The following is an 18,718-nucleotide window of genomic DNA, read 5'->3' on the forward strand; positions in this document are numbered from 1 at the left end:
TGAGCCTTCACTAACCAAAATCCCACCCAGGCTCTATTGCAGTTACCCCACATATTTACCCTGCTAAACTCGACGCTATACTCAATTTAGCATGGCCAATCAACCTAATCTGCACTATGGACTGTGGGAGGAAACCGCAGCATCCGGAGGAAACCCACACAGACACGGGGAGAACGTGCAAACTCCACACAGACAGTGACCCAAGGAAGGAATTGAATCCGGGTTCCTAGGGCAGTGAGGCAGTAGTACTAACCACTGTGCCACCGTGCTGCCTCAACTGGGGCAATGGCTCTCCTTGAGTCATTCTCAATGGAATATCTTTGTTCAGAATTATGAATATTAGACATTTATCTCTCTGTTTGTTAACCTATCTTCCAGTCTACTTCAGCCAACTTTTATCTTCAGATCTTTTTGAATACATTTAAATGTAAGACATTAAGTTCAGACCCAAGTTTCTCACCCTCAAACTGAACGTAACATTAGATCAGGTTTTGATCACTCTGGCTCTTCCATTACTATGCAATCGTTCATTAATCTGGTGTGAGGTGAAGGAAGAATTCTTGCCAATTATTTCTGCATAACACTATTTATTTCTTCCTACCCCTCTCCAAGGAAAGAAAAGGCGATGGCCTAGTGGTAGTTGCCAACTTTAAGGGCGTTCAAATGGTCAGTGGATAGGCATATGGATAGCATTGGAATAGTTTAGGTTAGAGGGTCATTAGATTCGTTCCACTGGTCGGCGCAACATTGAGGGCCGAAGGGCCTGTACTGCGCTGTAATGTTCTATGTATTAATGCTAGACAATTAATCCAGGAACTCGGCTAATGTTCTGGGGACCACGGTTCGAATCCCACCATGGTAATAAAAAAATATCTGGAATTAAAAGTCTACTGACTATGAAACCATTATTGATTGTTAGAAAAACCCATCTGGCTCACTAATGTCCTTTAGGGAAAGAGATCTGCCGTCCTTACCTGGTCTGGTCTACATGTGACTCCAGAGCCACAGCAATATGCCACACAACTGCCCTCCAAAGGCAACTAGGGATGGGCAATAAATGCTGGCCTAGCCCATGTCCCATGAATGAATAAAAAACATTATATTTTCAGATTAAGGAAATACCATGTTTTTAAAAAATCTAGGAGATCATTACTGACATTGGATTCCGCTGTAAAGTTAAAAGGCTAATGCTACCCACAGGTGGCTTCTGTGAAAGATCACGGGCCCAAACGCCATGTAATCTAGGCTGACACTTTGGTGCAGATGTGGGTATGCCAGCGTTGGACTGGCGTAAACACAATAAAAAGTCTGACAACACCAGGTTTTAGTCCAACCGATTTATTTGATAATAGACTCACAAGCTTTCGGGGTTAGCCCCTTCGTCAGGTGAATGGAGAGCTCTCCATTCACCTGACGAAGGGGCTAACCCCGAAAGCTTGTGAGTCTATTATCAAATAAATCGGTTGGACTAAAACCTGGTGTTGTCAGACTTTTTAACTTTGGTGCAGCACAGAGGGAGTGCTGCATTGTTGGAGGTGCTGTCATTTGGCTAAGATGTTAACCTACTGATCTTTAGGTGGGTGTAAAAGATCCAATAACACGAGTATGTACACACATACCTGGACTGTAATACTTCATTCTGCACTCTCTCCTTTCCTTCTCTATGTACAGTATGAATGGTACAGGTGCGCAAGAAACTATACCTTTCACTGTATGTTAATACATGTGACAATAATAAATCAAATCAGTTCAGCCAGCTCTGAAATTTGCAGAGGCTGCAGGGGTATATTGCGTAACATCTTCACTTCCCGCACTGATGCAGTGGGAGGATCCCTGGCGAGACTGAGGCACATTAGTGGGTGGGAGGGGGGAAAAGAACGAGAGATCAATCCTGCTGTTGCAGCGGACTGGAAACTGCCCTGTCAGAACACACTAAGGTCCTTGACATTAACGAGGGGATCCCATTCACCAACATTAACATCCTTTATTTTGGATGCGCGTTGAAGAAAAATAAATCAAAAATCAACAGCAAGAAGAAATGAATCACAACCCTGAAAATGCGATAAAATTACATACTGGGGCAAAACAAAATAAAACTGCATAACCGTCTCATCAATACTCAGCAGTCATACAGCAGTACCAGAACACACCATCACTTACCAAGCGACCTCCACCATTCAGGATTTTACATCGCTTCACATGCAAGGATGATGGAAAACCTGTAGGAGAGGGAGAGGACATAATATGAATCCCAGTGAAAAATGATATTGCTCAAGAATTTTACAAAGAAAAGATTCTGGTTACAGTGATCAATCCTGGACTCGGCTAATACAAGAAAGCTAGAAACACAGCTGTCTGCACTCATCTGCATTGAATCACTAGGGGATTGAGGGCAGACTCGGGGGGCTTTTACCAGATTGGTCACAGCAGAGCAGGTACTGCCAGGAGGTGGAATGTAGGCAGCATTCACGTGGACGAGGCAGAAGGTAACGAGGATCCTCCATGGTGTTGGCCGCAGTTCAGCAGTCAGCTCACTGCCAGGGTTCAGTCAGTCATTCAGAAAAAAGCTTACATTCACAACCCTCTTGACTGACTCCAGTGTTCCAGAGGTCAGTGAACGGAAACCATGACGTTCCCCAACAACACATTGGCTCATCACTGCCGCTTTTATATTCCCCCTTTATAAACCACGTGTTCGCTTCCGGGCCACATCTGTAGAACTGAGGCTTGCACAAAAAGGGGAATTCAACGTTGGAGGTTTTTAAAAATGTCCCATCCCAGCATTTAAGAGTCAACCATGTTGCTGTGACTCTGGAGTCACATGTAGGCCAGACCAGATAAGGATGGCAGATTTCCTTCCCTAAAGGACATTAAAAGTTTATTTATTAGTCACAAGTAGGCTTACATTAATGCTGCAATGAAGTTACTGTGAAAATCCTCTAATCACCACACTCCGGCAACTGTTTGGGTACACAGCAGGAGAATTTAGCATGGCCAATACAACTAACCCACGCATCTTTCGACTGTGGGAGGAAAGCAGAGCACCCGAAGGAAACCCATGCTGACACGGGGAGAACATGCAAACTCCACACAGACAGCCCAAGCTGGCAATCGAACGCAGGTCCCTAGCACTGTGAGGCAGCAGTGTTAACCACTGTGCCAACCAGATGAGATTTTCCGACAAGCGACAATGGTTTTTTGATCATCAAGAGGTTCTCAATGTCAGATTTTTAACTGAATTCAAATTTCACTATCTGCCATGGTGGGATTCAAAGCCAGGTTTGTGGTGAAACAGTTGCTGAAGGTTGGCATGCAGGTACAGCAGGTGGTGAGGAAAGCCAATAGCATGCAGTCCTTCAGAGCAAGGGGATTTGAGTATCGCAATAAAAGATGTCTTGCTGCAGTTATACCAGGGCCTTGATGAGGCCATACCTTGAGTATTGTGTGCAGTTTTGGTCTCTTAGGCTAAGGAAGGACACTCTTGCTATTGCAGGAGTCCAGAAAAGGTTCACCAGACTGATTCCTAGAATGGCAGGACTGACATATGAAGAGAGACTGGATCGACTGGGCTTGTACTCACTGGAATTCAGAATGAGAGGAAATCTCGTAGAAGCATAGAAAGTCCTGATGGGACTGGACAGGCTGGATATGGGAAGAATGTTCCCAATGTTGGAAAAGTCAAGAACTAGGGGTCACAGTCTAAGGATAAAGGGGTAAGCCATTCCGGACTGAGATTAAGAAGAACTTCTTCACTCAGAGAGTTGTGATCCTGTGGAATTCTCTACCACAGAGAGTTGTTGGGGCCAGTTTGGTAGATATGTTCAAGAGGGAGTTGGACGTGATCCTTGCAGCTAATGGGAGTAAGGGATATGGAGAGAAAGCGGGAGTGGGATACTGAAAGTGCATGATTAGCCATGATGATATTGAATGATGCAGGCTCGAAGGGCTGAATGGCCTACTCCTGCACCTATTTTCTTTGTCCCCAGAGCATTTACCTGGGTCTTTGGATTACTAGCCCAGTGACAGTACCAATGCACGCCCTGCAGATGGGCTGATCCTTCTCTTGAATTGAATTGATGTTGCCCAGCAGAGCTAACAGGAGAACCCCAACTGAGCAAGCTGATGTACAGTTTTGGACCTTGCTTTTGATGCTAGAAACTGGAGTTAAATGCACAACAGAGTACAAATAAATGACAATTAAGAACATAAGAACTAGGAGCAGGCTTAGGCCATCTGGCCCCTTCAGCCTGCTCTGCCATTCAATAAGATCATGGCTGATCTTTTCATGGACTCAGCCCCACTTATCCTTCATTTCACCATAACTCTTAAGTCCTTTACTGTTCAGAAATGTATCTATCCTTGCCTTAAAAACATTCAACGACGTAGCCTCAACTGCTTCACCGGGCAGGGAGTTGAGGAGGAACTTCTTCACGCAAAGGGTGATTCACAACCCTTTGTGTGAAGAAGTTCCTCCTCAACTCGGTCCTAAATCTGCTCCCCCTTATTTTGAGGCCATGCCCCCTAGTTCTAGTTTCACCTGCCAGTGGAAACTTCCCTGCTTCTATCTTATCTATTCCCTTCATAATCTTTCTATAAGATCTCCCCTCATTCTTCTGAATTCCAATGAGCATGGCCCCAGTCTACTCAGTCTCTCCTCATAAGCCAACCCTCTCAACTCCGGAATCAACCTGGTGAATCTCCTCTGCACCCCCTCCAGTGCCAGTATATCCTTTCTCAAGTAAGGAGACCAAAATTGTACACAGTACTCCAGGTGTGGCCTCACCAACATTTATATAGCTGCTCTTTAACTTCCCTCCTCAACAACAGGGAAACACAGACTTCAGGTTCAGGACAACAAAATAAAGTAGGATTTTGTTGAACTTTTAGTGATTGTCCCTCCATACACCACTTTGCCATTGCCAATGATTGTGATAGCTGGTGTCTCAGCGGCTCACAATCTAAGCACCAGAGTGTGGAACAGCTCTTCACCTTGGATTGAGTATGTCCTTTTCCCCTCCTTCCCAACAGAATCCAAGTCATGCCTTCTCCAGGCAGATTGGTTGACAACAAGAATGAACATATGAATTAGGAGCAATGGAGGCCAATCAGCTTCTCCAGCCTGTTCCGCCATTCAATAAGATCATGGTTGATCTGATCGTAATCTCAACCCCACATTCCTGCCTATCCCGTTAACGTTTCATCCCTTGTTAATCAAGGATCTATTTAGCTCTGCTTTGAAAATATATTCAAAGACTCTGCCTCCATGGCTTTTTGAGGAAGAGAGTTCCAGAGGCTCACCCCCTCAGAGCAAAATATTTCTTTCATCATCTTAAATGGATGACCCCTTATTTTTAAATAGTGACCCAAGTTCTAGGTGCTTTGACAAGGGGAACCATCTTATAGAATCCTGACAGTGCTGAAGGAGGCCATTTGGCCCATCAAGCCCACATCGGCAATGACCCCATTCAGACCCTATCCCTCACAACTCCAAATACTTACCCTGCTAATCCCCCGAATAGACAATTTAGCATGGTCAATCCACCTAACTCACACATCTTTGGACTGTGGGAGGAAACTGGACCACCTGGAGGAAACCCACGCAGACACAGGGAGAATGCACAAACTCCATAAAGACAGTGATCCAAGCTGGGAAACGAACCTGGGTCCCTGGCATTGTGAAGCAGCAGTGCTAACCACTGCTACCATGTCTCTCCACATCCACCCTGCCAATACCCTTCAGGATCATAAAGGTTTTGATTAGGTCACCAGTGGATGGCACGGTGGCACAGTGGTTAGCACTGCTGCCTCAGTGCCAGGGACCTGGGTTCGATTCCTGGCTTGGGTCACTGTCTGTGCGCAGTTTGCACATTCTACCCATGTCTGCATGGGTTTCCATCGGGTGCTCCGGTTTCCACCCAGTCTGAAAGATGTGCTGGTTAGGTGCTTTGACCTGAATAGGCGGAGTGTGGCGAATGAAGAATTTTACAGTAACTTTATTGATGTTAATATAAGCCTTACCTGTGACTAATAAATAAACTTTAACTTTTTCTTACTCTTCTAAACTCCAGTGGATACAAACTAACCTCTCCAACCTTTCCTCATAAGGCAACTCATCCATTCCTGAGATTAGTCATGACCCTTCCCTGAATAAATTCCAACACATTGACAACCTTCCTTAAATTAGGAGACCAATACTGTGCACAGTATTCCAGGTGTCACCAGTGTCCAGAACAATTGAAGCATAACCACCCCCTCCCACCCCGCTTCTGAAATCAATTGCCCTCACCATAAATGAGAACATTCTATTAGCTTTCCTAATTATTTGCTGTACCTGCACACTGGAGCGATTAAGAGACAGAGCTGTGATTAAAGGTGGCACAGTGGTTAGCACTGCTGCCTCACAGCGCCAGGGACCTGGGTTCAATTCCCGACTTAGGCCACTGTCTGTGTGGAGTCTGCACATTCTCTCCGTATCTGCGTGGGTTTCCTCCGGGTGCTTCGGTTTCCTTCCACAGTCCAAAGATGTGCAGGTTAGGTTAATTGGCCATGATAAATTGACCCTAGTGTCAGGAGATTAGCAGAGTAAATATATATGGTTATGGGAATAAGGCCTGAGTGGGATTGTCACTGGTGCAAACTCTACGGGCCAAATGGCCTCCTTCTGCACTGTATGGATTCTATGACTGGATACGCTATCAAACCATGAATGAAACTGGGACTCCCAAAGAAATCAACTATAGAAAACCATAGCTTCAAAAGTCAGGCATCAGCGATGGGAAAGAAAGTTACAGAAAATATTATCAAGATGACATTCATCAGCACCATCCCACCCGGGAAGGCGTGTTCTCTCGTTTCGGCTATTTCCGTTTGCACTCACTCAGGGTACCAAACTCAAACTTAGAAAACACTTCAATCTCTTCATTTGCTTTTTTTCAGAATTCAGACTCAGCTCCACTCAAAGGCAGACCAATCCACTCCAATTATCTGTAGACGAATGCAGGTTAACAGACACTAGGTCTACTGGAGGATAGTAGGGCCAATGTAGGGAGCTGAAATAGAACAAAGACAACACAGAAACGTGCCGCATAGGGACAGGCCCTTCTGCCCGACAAGCCTATGCCAACTGGTGGCCCAACTGGGAAAGAACCTTCTGCCCTTCCTTGGTCCATATCCGTCTATTCCCTCCCAATTCATGTACCCATCCGGGTGACTCTAAAATGTTGCTAATGTGTCTGCTTCCACCATCTCCTCTGGCAGCGCATTCCAGGCACCCGCCAATCCCTGCATGAAAAACTTTCCCCCTCTCACCTTGAGCCCGTGCCCCCATGTAATTTACACTCCCACTCTGGGGAAAAGCCTCTGACTATCCACCCTGTCTATGCCTCTCATTATTTTGTAGACCTCTATCAGGTCTCCCTACAGTCGCCATCTTTCCAGTGAAAACAATCCCAGTTTATTCAACCTCTCCTCATAGTCAACACCATCGAGACCAGGCAACATCCCGGTGAACCTTCTTTGCACTCTCTCCAAAGCTTCCACATCCTTCTGGTAGTGTGGTGACCAGAACTGCAATACTCCAATTGCAGCCTAACCAAGGTTTTATATGGCTGCAACTCTTGTACTCAATGCCCCGGCCAATGAATGTGAGCATGCCATATATCTTCTTAATCCCCTCAGCCACCTGTGGTGCCCCCTTTTAGGGAACTGTGAACTGCACACCCAGATCCTTCTGTATGTTAACATTCCAAAGGATTCTGCCATTTACAGTATAATTCATACCCAAATTTGATCCTCCAAAATGCATCATCTCACATTTGTCCAGATTAAACTCCATTTGCCATTTCTGTGCCCAAGTCTCTAATCTATCTATCGCCTGTCATATTGTCTGACCACCCCTGGCACTATCAGCAACTCCACCAATCTTCATGTCATCCGCAAACTTACTAATCAGACCACCCACATTTTCCTCCAGATCATTTATATATACCATGAACAACAGAGGTCCCAGCACTGATCCCTGCAGAACACAACTAGCTACAGATCGCCATTCTGATAAACACCCTTCCACCGCTACTCTGTCTTTTATAACCAATCCAGTTCTGTATCCATCTAGGCAGCTCACCCCGAATCCCATGTGATTTTAGTTTTTGTACCAGTCTGCCATGTGGGACCTTGTCAAATGCCTTACTAAAGTCCATATAAACTACATCCACAGCCCTTCCCTCATCAATTATCTATGTCATCTCTTCAAAAATCTCAATCAAGTCGCGATCTTCCCCATACAAAACCATGCTGCCTGTCACTAATAGTCCATTTTCTTCCAAATGTGGTATATTCTGTGCCTCAGTATCTTCTCCAAAAGCTTCCCTACCACTGATGTCAGGCTCACTAGCCTATAATTTCCGAGATTATCCCTGCTTCCTTTCTTAAACAAGGGAATGACATTGGCTATTTTGTAGTCCTCTGGAACCTCAGCTGTGGTCGAAGAGGATGTAAAGATATCTGTTAAAGCCCCAACTATTTCTTTCCTTGCCTCCCGTAGTAACATGAGATAGATCCCATACAGCTCCAGGGACTTGTCTACCTTAATGCAATTTAGGATACTTCCTCCTTCAATATATTGACACTTTCTAGAGCATTCACACACCTATCCCTGACCTCAACATCCATCATGTCCTTTGCCTTGGTGAATACTAACACAAATTACTCATTAAGGATCTTAACCACTTTCTGTGGCTCCACGCATAACTTCCTGCCATTGAGGATTGGTGTACACCCTCCCCTGGGGATGACTGTATTCCTGTCTCCGGTGCTCGGTGTACGCCCGCCCCCGGGCTTGGTATATTCTTGTCTCGGGGATTGGTGTACACTTGTCTCTAGAGATCGGTGTACACGGAATAAATTTCTCCCTTGAAGCAGTGCAAATATGATTGATGTGGAAGAGACAAGAGAATTAAATACTACTTCAGTGAGTAAACACAAAGTATACAGGTGAGGCAAATCACTCAAAACTGATTCAGAATGAATGATTTGCTTGAGGAGAGGCTTGTGTACACCGATTCCCAGAGTACACTCATCCGCAGGAGTGCAATGATCCCTAGGGGCAGGTATTTTGATTTGATTTGTTATTGTCACATGTATTGGGGTATGGTGAAAAGTATTGTTTCTTGTGCGCTATACAGACAAAGCGCACCATTCATAGAGAAGGAAAGGAGAGAATGCAGAATGTGGTGTTACAGTCATGGCTAGGGCGTAGAGAAAGATCAACTTAATGCGAGGTAGATCTGTTCAAAAATCAGCAGGATATAAACTGATCCCTGGAGACAGAGATATACTAAGTGGGAGTGCTAGCTTTCCATCCACAGAAAAATGTGTAACCAAAGTCTTCAATGCGATTTTTTGCACTGGAACTGATTTCAGCTCCAGAGCGCACATTTCCAGTCCTGTAATGCCACAGATTAGCAACACAGAAGTGCATGTGACCAAGCAGCGCCAGGTACGCAGAGAGAAGACAGCAAAATCCAAGCTTCAGAATCAATCCTGTCCCCAGGCAGCAACCTAATTACAGATTTCCCTGCAATTACAATGGAAAACTAGTGCATTGCCATACAGACAGCAGCTTAAAACAAACGGTGTGCAAAAACAATTAGGAAATTTCCCCCCCATCTCATCTTCTAGTCAGCTGTAAAGCTCCCATTGCATAGAGCAGAGAGAGCGGAGTGAATTCCCCACAGGGCAGCCTTGCACATTTCATTCTACAGCCCACTCATCGACTAATCTAGCCACTTTGAACGCGATAGGGCACGCCATTTACAAAGGACACTGAATCATGGAAGATCGCGGTGAAATAAGCTGCATTAATGTTGATTAGACTCTTTGAAAAAAAATCAACCTCTTAAAAGATGCAGCAATATTCTGCAAACTGGAAGAGGCAGGGGCAGGCAAAGCAGAACAACTTCCACCACAAGAAAGCAACACTGGAGTGAGTTATCGAACTGCTACCTCAGAGGCAGAGGCCAGGTTTGGTCAAAGAAACCCACATGATGTGACACCAAGCACTCAATGACAGCCTTTAATTTACTCCCAGTCAACCTCTGCCTTACATTTCTGTTAGCAGACTTTAATAGAAAAACCTCTTCAATATTTTGAGAGGGGAACATTAGTCCCATGCCTGCAGGGTTAGTATCTGGACTCCATCTCTCTGATGCCTAATGATGATCACATAAAAAGGTACTTGCGCTGCACAGTATTAGAAAATTCTATTGGGAAGATTTATGGCACGGCAGCTTTTGCCTGAGGTTGTGTGTCACCGGTAATGCAGTGTAAGACTGCAACCTCGCCTCAGGAGTTAGGAAGTGGCTCACTTTTTCTTACTGCTGTTTGATTATTATGTTGTCATTCACCCACATCAGAGAATCCCTACATTGCAGGAGGAGGCCATTTGGCCCATCGAGTCTGCACCGACCACAATCCCACCCAGGCCCCATTCCTGCTAATCCCTCCGAAACTTGGGGCAATTCAGCATCAACTAACTCGCACATCTTTGGAACTGTGGGAGGAAACCTGAGCACCCAGAGGAAACCCACACAGACATGGGGAGAATGTGCAAACTTTGCACAGGCAGCGGCCAAGGCGGAATCGGCTTGATGAAGCATAACTATAGCTGCCAGCTGGAAACACGGACAGTAAAAGGCCACGGTTGATGGAGTTTCCCTTCAACCATACTGATCCTCGTATAATGCAGCCAATAAAGGGGCTCTTACTAATCAGGCAATTTATCCATTAATCTATAGCAGACACCAGGCGACGATAGCTCCGTCTCCTCATCATTGCTAGCTTAAATGGGCAGCACGATGGCAAGCACTGATGCCTCACAGCACCAGGGACCTGGTGACTGTGTGGAGTCCACATGTTCTCCCCATGTCTGCATGGGTTTGCTCCAGGTGCTCCAGTTTCCACCCACACTCCAAAGATGTGCAGGTTAGGTTAAATTGGCCATGATAAATTGCCCCTTAGTATCAGGGGGATGAGCAGGATAAATACATGGGGATATAAACAGGAGGAGTGTTGTTGACGCAGACTCAATGGGCCAAATGGCCTCCTTCCACACTGTAGGGAATTGATGATTCTATGATTCCAGTGGTTAGCCCAGCTGCCTCACAGCACCAGGGACCCGGGTTCAATTCCGGCCTCAGGCTTAGATCACTGTTTATGCAGTCTGCATGTTCTCCCCTGGGTCTATGTGGGTTTCCTCCAGATGCTCCAGTTTCCTCCAAAGATGTGTGGGTTAGGTGGACTGGCTATGGTAAACGCGTGGGGCTATGGGGATAGGGTGGTGAGGAGGGCCTGGGTGGGGTGCACTTTCAGGGAGCCGGTGCAGACTTGATGGGCCGGATGGCCTCTTTCTGTACTAATCGGGATTCTGTGGAACATCCCTTATATGGAAACCGTGCCCTTCGTTCTAGATTTCTCCCTTGCCACTGCCACGAGACAAAACATCCCAAAGAGTCATCATCGAACTGAACCTTTACCTCAGGTTTTTCTCGCACCACGGATGCTGCCCGACATACTGAATATTTTCAGTTTTTTTTTGTTTTGGATTAAATCCTGCAGTTCTCTGCAAGAATGCGGAGGCTGTTGAATCGTCACTTTAAATATCTCCAGGCACCGACTCGGATTAATAATAGCAAAAATACTGCAAAAATCTAAAATCAAAACAGAAAACACTGGAAAAACTTAGCAGGTCTGGTATCATCTGCGGTGAGAGAGAAAACAGGAAATAGCTTTTAGAGTCCATGTGATTCTACTTCAGAGTTTAGAGAATGAGAGAGGATCTCATAGAAACTTACAAAATTCTAATAGGGTTAGTCAGGACAGATTCAGAAAGAATGTTCCCCATGGTGGGGGGGGCGGAGTCCAGAACTAGGAGTCATAGTTTGAGGGTAAGCCTTTTAGAACTGAGGCAAGGAGAAATTTCTTTACTCCGGAGGGTGGTGAATGTGTGGAATTCACTACCACTGAATGTAGTTGCGGCCAAAACATTGTCTGATCTCAAGAAGAAATTGGGGCTAAAAGGATCAAGGGAATTGGGGGGTGGGGGGGGGCCTTGAATTCAATGATCAGCCATGATCAAAATGAATGGTGAAGCAGGCTCAAAAAAGGGCCGAATGGCCTACTGCTGCTTCTAGTTTCTACTGCAGAGCGTTTTCCTTTCTTACAAGTAATTATTACAAATTGAAAACTGCAAGAGCAAAGCTAAAGAGCCTAAAACCTCTGATGAAGAGTTATCCAGACTCAAAATGTTGACTCTATTCTCTCTCCACAGGTTCTGTCGGATCTGCTGAGCTTTTCCAGCATTTTCTCTTGGTGTTGTGTGAGCATAAAACCCTTTGTATTTTAATAAGCTTGATTTTCTGCAGTGCTGTTATTACATGGGATTTACACACGGAAACAGGCCATTCGGCCCCACTGATCCATGCTGCTGTCCATCCTTTTGGGTGAATCTGTGGAACTCATTGCCACAGGAGGATGTGGAAGCCAGGGCATTGAATATTTAAGACAGACAGATAGGTTCTTGATTGATAAGGGGTCAAAGGTTACAGGAAAAAGGCAGGATAATGGGGTTGAGAAACATATCAGCCATGATTGAAGGGCAGAACAGACTCAAATGGGCCGAATGGCCTAATTCTGCTCCCACATCATTTGGTTTCCATATGAGCCTCCCCCACCCTGCAACATCTTGCCCAATCAACATATCCTTGTTAAACAGCTTAGAATCATAGAATCCCTACAATGCTGGAGGAGGCCATTCGGCCCAACAAGCCTGCACCAATCACAATCCCACCCAGGTCCTATCCCCATAACACCATGTATTTACCCTGCTAATCCCCCGACACTAAGAGGCAATTTAGCATGGCCAAACCACCTAACCTGCACATCTTTGGACTGTAGGACGAAACCAGAGCACCCTGAGGAAACCCATGCAGACATGGGGAGAATGTGTAACCTCCACACAGACAGAGACCCGAGGCTGGAATTGAACCTGGGCCCCTGGCGCTATGAGGCAGCAGTGCTAACCCACTGTGCCACCATGGACAGCTTCCATTTAAGTGGATTTAATTCATTTATTTGCCATTGGCCTTTTTGTTTTTAGCAGAGGCTGCCATTAGTGGCGATGTGACTGCTGATGTGTACAGCCTGAAGCACAGGGGAGGATAAATGAGTGCAGGCTGCAGCGGTGCAGGGATAGATGGAGGTTCACTCTTGCGGTTATTGTACCAGCCGGCACCCTGCCTGGGCTCAGGCTCTCATTACTCACGCGATGATCGGATAGTGAAGCAGGCGGTTTACCATTAAAATAAAGCCTGGGCAATATCAGTCTAGCAGTAAATGAGCTGGGTGCCACTGCGTTTCCTTGCTTGGGTGATTCACGGTGGGTTTGAAGGTTACCTGCAGAGCCATTGCTGCTGCTGACATTTTAAACAAGAATAGTTACTGCAGCTTAAGGATTTTCACTTCCTGTGCAACACTTAAGTGTGGTGTTTTCGTACCTTCCTGGGTTCAGTGGTAAATACCGAGAACTCAAAGCAGTCCCCCCACCCCTCCCCAAAGAAGTTTGCATTTGGCTCTGCAATTATTTATTCCTTCATTTGGTTTATTCTTAAATCAAGTAATTATTAAATCAAGTAATTGCTTCCAATGATTTTTCACGAACAGGTCCAAAGACTCTCACCTGAGGAAGAAGCAGTGCTCTGAAAGCTCGTGATTCCAAATAAACCTGTTGGACTTTAACCTGGTGTTGCAAAATCTTCTACTGTGCCCACTTTAGTCCAACGCTGGCATCTCCACATCAGGTCCAAAGATGTGCAGGTTAGATGGGTTGACCATGCCAAATTGCCCCTTAGTGTTAGGGGAAACTAGCTAAGGTAAATGCATGGGGTTATGGAGATGGGGTCTGGGTGGGATTGTGGTTGCTGCAGACTCGATGGGCCGTATGGCAGAATTCTGCACTGCAGAATTCTATGACGCGCTTGCTTTTTGATCTCCCTTAATATTTAAGTAGAGATATTGCATTCCCCACCACTGCTCTTGCACTGATGTTTGGTACCACAGTGTGTCGTTCAGTAGCAGCACCTTCCCTATTTACTCACACCGCATGTCTGTGCCCTCATGGTTGCCCTTCTTTCACTCTGTCGCCAATTTTGGAAGTCTCCAGCTGGTCGGTTTTATCACTCTGTTGCTGTGTTTGTCATAAATGTTCTCGCCCTCGGCTTCAGTCAGCCAGCGTACACTCCAAAAGCTCCAAGTGCGGCGCACCAATTTGCATGATCTCTTGATAGTTCCTTGCAAGGAACACCCACGGTTGTGCTTTTCTCTCTTTCTTCTCTTTTTTTTGAAGAAATACCTTACACCCACACACACAGAAGTTCACATAAGCGGTTCCATTTTAATTTCACGCTGATACGGTTGTCCCTCAGTTGGCAGGGGTGTCCCTGTCCTCATCTTTTTATATTTATCTCCTCAGCCATTCCCATTTTCCCAGTAACGTCGTTCCCAATGTCTTAAATTTCCACGTGAAATCCTGCTTCATCGCATCCAGATTCCAAATAAAAAGCAAGACTATCGAAAAAACAATGTTTGACTTGCACACTACCTTCAGCCCTCTTGAAAGTTTTGGAACTATTAAGAGTCAAGTTGAAAGAACCTATTGAATTCTAGTTTTTGGTCATAAAATTGTAGAGCACCTACCCAAGGACCCTCAGCATCACCACTCAGAAAGCAGATAAACCTAAAGCTATGATGTGGAGATGCCGGCCTTGGACTGGGGTGGGCACAGTTAGAAGTTAGAAGCGCTGCTCCTTCATCGAGTGAGTGGAGGTTAGTTCACAAGCATGGCATATATAGGCAAAGACACAACTGCAAGATAATTACAGATTAGGACGTGAAGAGTGGTTGGAATGCGAGTCTGTACAGATAACCAGGTCTTTACAGGAACAGACTAGGCAGAGTGGAGCGAGGGTTAAGCACAGGTTAAAGAGGCGTGAATTGTCTCAAGCCAGGACAATTTGTAGGATTTTGCAAACCCAAGCAACATAGTGGGGGTTACAAATACAGGAAGAAGTCTCACAACACCAGGTTAAAGTCCAACAGGTTCATCAGGTGAGTCCCACTAACCTGAATGAGCAGCGCTCCGAAAGCTTGTGGTTCCAAACAAACCTGTTAGACTTTAACCAGGTGTTGAGAGACTTCTTACTGTGTCTACCCAGTCCAACATCAGCATTTTCACATCAGAGTTACAAGTAGTGTGACATGAATCCAAGATCCTGGTTGAGACTGTCCTCAAGCATGCGGAACTTGGCTATCAGTTTCTGTTCGGTGATTGTGTTGTTGTGTGTCTTGGAGGCCACCTTGCAGAATGCTTTTCCTAAGATTGGAGGGTGTCCAACTACAACATGTTTCCTTTGAAACAAAGTCAATTTCTTTACGCAACATCTCAAATCAACATTTTTAAAATTAATATAAGGGATGTGGGAGTCGCTGGCTAGGCCAGCATTTATTGCCCATCCCTAATTGCCCTCGAGAAGGTGGTAGAGCCGTCCTCTTGAACCACTGCATGTGGCGTAGGTACACCCTCAGTGTTGTTAGCGACGGAGTCCCGGGATTTTGACTCCGCGACAATGCAGGAATGGTGATATATTTCCAAAATGTGGGAATGCCGGCGTTGGACTGGCGTAAACACAGTAAAAAGTCTGACAACACCAGGTTTTAGTCCAACCGATTTATTTGATAATATACTCACAAGCTTTCGAGGGGACTGCCTCTTCGTCAGGTGAATGGAGAGTTCTGGCCTCAGACAGAGCACATAAAGCACAGACAGTTTAGAGATTACTGATTAGAATGCGAATCCTTACACCTAACCTGCTGTTCAAGACCTGAAGTGGCTGACAATGTGAGTGGAAGGAGCACTGATCACAAGTTACAGAGATGTGTATTGTCTCCAGACAGTACAGTAAGTGAGGTTTTGCAAACCCAGGCAAGTCACGGGGGTTACAGATAGTGCGACATGAACCCAAGATCCCTGTTGAGACCGTCCTCATGTGTGCGGAACTTGGCTATCAGTCTCTGTTCAGCGACTCTGCGCTGTCGTGTGTCGTGAAGGCTGCCTTGGAGAATGCTTACCTGAAGGTCAGAGGCTGAATGCCCGTGACCACTGAAGTGTTCGCCAACAGGAAGGGAACAGTCCTGCCTGGTGACTGTCGAGCGATGTTCATTCATCCGTTGTCGTAGCGTCTGCATGGTCTCCCCAATGTACCATGCTTCGGGACATCCTTTCGTGCAACGTATCAGGTAGACAATGTTGGCCGAGTTGCAAGAGTATTTACCATGTACCTGGTGGATGGTATTCTCACGTGTGATGATGGCTATCCCCACACCCCCACTTCTTGCCTTCAGACAACCACACAACCTCAAACAGACCATTGTTCGCAGCAAACTACCCAGTCTTCAGGAGAACAGTGACCACAATTCCACACAACCTTGCCATAGCAACCTCTGCAAGACATGCCGGATCATCGACAGGGATACCATCATCACACGTGAGAATACCATCCACCAGGTACATGGTAAATACTCTTGCAACTCGGCCAACATTGTCTACCTGATACGTTGCAAGAAAGGATGTCCCGAAGCATGGTACATTGGGGAGACCATGCAGACGCTACGACAACGGATGAATGAACATCGCTCGACAATCACCAGGCAAGACTGTTCCCTTCCTGTTGGCGAACACTTCAGTGGTCATGGGCATTCAGCCTCTGACCTTCGGGTAAGCATTCTCCAAGGCAGCCTTCACGACACACGACAGCGCAGAGTCGCTGAACAGAGACTGATAGCCAAGTTCCGCACACATGAGGACGGTCTCAACAGGGATCTTGGGTTCATGTCGCACTATCTGTAACCCCCGTGACTTGCCTGGGTTTGCAAAACCTCACTTACTGTACTGTCTGGAGACAATACACATCTCTGTAACCTGTGATCAGTGCTCCTTCCACTCACATTGTCAGCCACTTCAGGTCTTGAACAGCAGGTTAGGTGTAAGGATTCGCATTCTAATCAGTAATCTCTAAACTGTCTGTGCTTTATATGCTCTGTCTGAGGCCAGAACTCTCCATTCACCTGACAAAGAGGCAGTCCCCTCGAAAGCTTGTGAGTATTATCAAATAAATTGATATATTTCCAAGTCAGGCTTGGAAGGGATCCTTCAGGTTGTGATGCTCCCAGGTATCTGCTGCCTTTATCCTTCTAGATGGTAGTGGTCATGGGTTTGAAGGATGCTCCCTTAGGAGCCTTGGTGAGTTCTCAAACAGCGTCTTGTACATGGTACAGGGCTGCTACTGTTCAGCAGTGCTGGAAGGATTGCATGTTTGTGGAAGGGGTATCAATTGAGCAGACCGCTTTGATCTTAAATGGTGTCAAGCTTGTTGGAGTGTTGTTGGAGCTGCACTCATCCAGACAAGTGGGTGGAATTCCATCACATTCCTGACTTGTGCCTTGTAGATGGTGGACAGGCTTTGGGGAATCAGGAGGTGAGTTACTTGCCACAGGATTCTGAGCTTTTGACCTGCTCTTGTAGCCACAGTATTTATATGGCTAGTTTAGTTCAGTTTCTGGTCAATGGTGATCCCCAGGATGTTGATAGTGGGGGATTCAGTGATGTAATGCCATTGAATGTAAAGGAGCGATGGTTAGATTCTCTCCTCTGGAGATGGTACTTGTGTGATACAAATGCTACCTGCCACTTGTCAGCCCAAGCCTTAATATTGTCCAGGTCTTGCTACATTTGGACATCTTTTACCTAAAAAAAACTATATTAGCTGGCTTCAGCTTTTTGGCCTGTAGAAGGAGCTGCTAACTTCAAGCATGTGCCTGTGTTTTGAATCCAACAATTGCATTGTGTATCTAATAATATGGTTGTGGAAAAACCAATTTACCAATTACACATCTCAATTACAGCCGATACTTCAAAACAAATGAGAATGCACTTCTCAAAGGGCAGTACAGTGGTTAGCACTGCTGTCTCATAGCACCAGGGACCTGGGTTTGATTCCCGGTTTGGGTCACTGCCTGGGCAGAGTCTGCATGAGTTTCTTCCCACAGTCCGAAAGACGAGCTGGTTAGGTGCACAGGCCACACTGAATTCTCCCTCAGCATACCCGAACAGGCACCGGAGTGTAGTGACTAGGGGTTTTCACATCAACTTCATTGCAGTGTTATTGTCAGCTGACTTGTGACGAATAAATAAACTTGAACTATTTTACACCAACCACCTCTCTCCAACAGAATAAATCGCACCACGTTTTGACCCCTCTTTAGCTCTGACGAAGGGTCACGCGGACACAAAACATTAACTCTGTTTCTCTCTCTGCAGATGTTGCCAGAACATTTCCAGCAGATGTATGCAAACTTTTGTTCACGTCACCTTCTGTTCTAAACCGTGAGCACTGACAATATCCCAACAAATGCCAAGAATTTTCCCATTATGAATGTTAGGTTCATGGTGTTCCTTTCCTGAAATTTGTTCTGAGTTTTTATTTCCGATCTCCGGCATCAGCATTATTTTCCTTTGATTCTTTTTCTGAATATTGGAACAACACATTAGGTGACAATGGCTCATGCCCAGAGACAGCAGAAATGAAGCACTAAAGCAAATCTCAAAACA

At 45.7% G+C, this 18,718-nt stretch overlaps 1 protein-coding gene across 3 annotated transcripts in view; it reads right to left on the reverse strand.

The window, feature by feature from the left end:
• Window positions 1-18,718, reverse strand: part of LOC145345188 (tyrosine-protein kinase Fyn) — a 282,549-nt gene that overhangs the window by 168,367 nt on the left and 95,464 nt on the right. For all 3 annotated transcript variants that reach the window (XM_080192923.1, XM_080192922.1, XM_080192924.1), the window contains exon 2: window positions 2,161-2,219. The gene's annotated coding sequence lies outside the window, so the exon portion shown is untranslated. The remainder of the gene's footprint in view (window positions 1-2,160; window positions 2,220-18,718) is intronic.

The sequence above is a fragment of the Carcharhinus amblyrhynchos genome, chromosome 7 (genome assembly GCF_965287045.1).
Source record: "Carcharhinus amblyrhynchos chromosome 7, sCarAmb.v2.hapA, whole genome shotgun sequence".
NCBI lineage: Eukaryota > Metazoa > Chordata > Chondrichthyes > Carcharhiniformes > Carcharhinidae > Carcharhinus > Carcharhinus amblyrhynchos.